General features: G+C 43.6%; 1 pseudogene; it reads right to left on the reverse strand.

Moving 5' to 3' along the window:
* Window positions 1-562: 562 nt before the first annotated feature.
* LOC126177398 (5S ribosomal RNA) lies at window positions 563-680 on the reverse strand (annotated as a pseudogene).
* Window positions 681-2,072: the final 1,392 nt, after the last annotated feature.

The following is a 2,072-nucleotide window of genomic DNA, read 5'->3' on the forward strand; positions in this document are numbered from 1 at the left end:
CAAAGAGCATGAGAAATGTGTTAAGGAAAGCGTTATATTTATCATCTCGTCTGTAGAACACAGAGAGGAGAAGACAGTATTAGAGTATAGTAGTCAGAGGACCGCCTTCAGCTGTCCTACTCTTTGAAAGCGTTTATTTTGTGGCTGGAGTTCTTCCATCGTCGCAGACGTGTACGAAAACCATCACTCCGACGCACCGGACGCAGTACATGTGGTGATATTGCTAATTGCTTTGGCTTAATAGGGGCTATATGGCTAAACAGCTGTGATCACGTAGGATTTATTTCCACTGACATTGTACTCCATTGTAGATCATATTTAAAATAATGTTTTCTGGTGTTTGGGTATATAGATCACTTATCACTCCATCTTCAGGCCACAAGTGGCCTATCGGGACCATCCGACCGCCGTGTCATCCGCAGAAGAGGATGCGGATAGGAGGGGCGTGTGGTCAGCACACCGCTCTCCCGGTCGTTATGATGGTTTTCTTTGACCGGAGCCGCTACTATTCGGTCTAGTAGCTCCTCAGTTGGCATCACGAGGCTGAGTGCACCCCGAAAAATGGCAACAGCGCATGGCAGCCCGGATGGTCACCCATCCAACTGCCGGCCACGCCCGATAGTGCTTAACTTCGGTGATCTGACGGGAACCGGTGTATCCACTGAGGCAAGGCCGTTGCCGGGTACATAGATGATGTCAGTCATTTCGCGTCATTTATATTAGATCGCGCAGTCATAATAAAATGGCAGAGTTGTTCAATGGATCAGTAATTTTAGTAGGAAATATAAACATTTGTAAATAAAATTGTTTTAATATACAATAAATGTATAAGCAGCAACAACGTTTATCATTTAGTATAATTAGTACCCTTAATCATCCATTTCCGTTTAGGTTGGAATTTATATCTTAAAGAGCATTAAGAGATCCTAAGATCTGCTTTAGGGGGTAGTCAGACAGGTCCAAATTTTCATTTTAGTGTTTATTATTTTCCGTTGCGCACATTCAGCCTGGAGTAGCATCTTGGATATGGCTTACCCTGCCAGGATCCGACTTAGACTATTCTGATAGTAGTCGTAAAAGGATTGAATAATGTTTAGTTGTTACTGATAGTGATCACCTGCTTGCAGCCGGCCGGTGTGGCCGTGCGGTTCTAGGCGCTTCAGTCTGGAACCACGTGACCGCTACGGTCGCAGGTTCGAATCCTGCCTCGGCATGGATGTGTGTGATGTCCTTAGGTTAGTTAGGTTGAAGTAGTTCTGGGTTCTAGGGGATTGATGACCTCAAATGTTAAGTCCCATAGTGCTCAGAGCCATTTGAACCATTTGCACCAGCTTGCATGTATGGTTTGCAGTGCTAAAGGCACGCGATAACATTAAAAATAGTATTTGTATATTTATTGTATTTCTTTTCAGAGGCGTTGCGCTTCAGCCCACTGGCTGCAATTTATTGATTCATGTTATTTAATGTGTCAATGAATTTTGTTGTATTGTAACGATACTTCTCGGTCACGACGTTGCCATTAGTTTAGCTTCTTTGTTGTTGATGTTTATCTTACGCTCATAATAAATGTGGGTACTGTAAATTGAGTGTATTTTAAAAGAGAATTGTAATCAGGGATCAGCCATTTAACTAGGGCGAAAGCGCGCTTAGAAGCACAACAGAGCGCTAGTTGTAACAATATAGAAATGGCAGATACACCGGGTAGTCAAGAAAGCCTATGGGATGAGAAAGAGTTAGCTATGTTAGCAGCACAAGGCACTGTTGAGGGGAATACCGATCCAAGGGAATTTTTTGATGATGATAGACACAGTGAAGCCCGTGGTGGGCGATCTGATAGCGAAGATGAGAAAGAGCGACACACTGAGGCAATTGTAAAGATACGGGAATATAATGTAGGGAGTTCAAGTGAACGCAGAACAACTAAGAATTGTGGTAGATCGCCATCTGTGGTATTGTCACGAGGCAGCATATCAGGAGCGCCCGGTGACGACTTTTTTGAATACCAAGAAATGGAAAGGGAAAAGGGGAGAAGGTCACCTAAGAGTAGAGGAATGGAAAGTCACAATAGGAGA

Source organism: Schistocerca cancellata, chromosome 3, assembly GCF_023864275.1.
Source record: "Schistocerca cancellata isolate TAMUIC-IGC-003103 chromosome 3, iqSchCanc2.1, whole genome shotgun sequence".
NCBI lineage: Eukaryota > Metazoa > Arthropoda > Insecta > Orthoptera > Acrididae > Schistocerca > Schistocerca cancellata.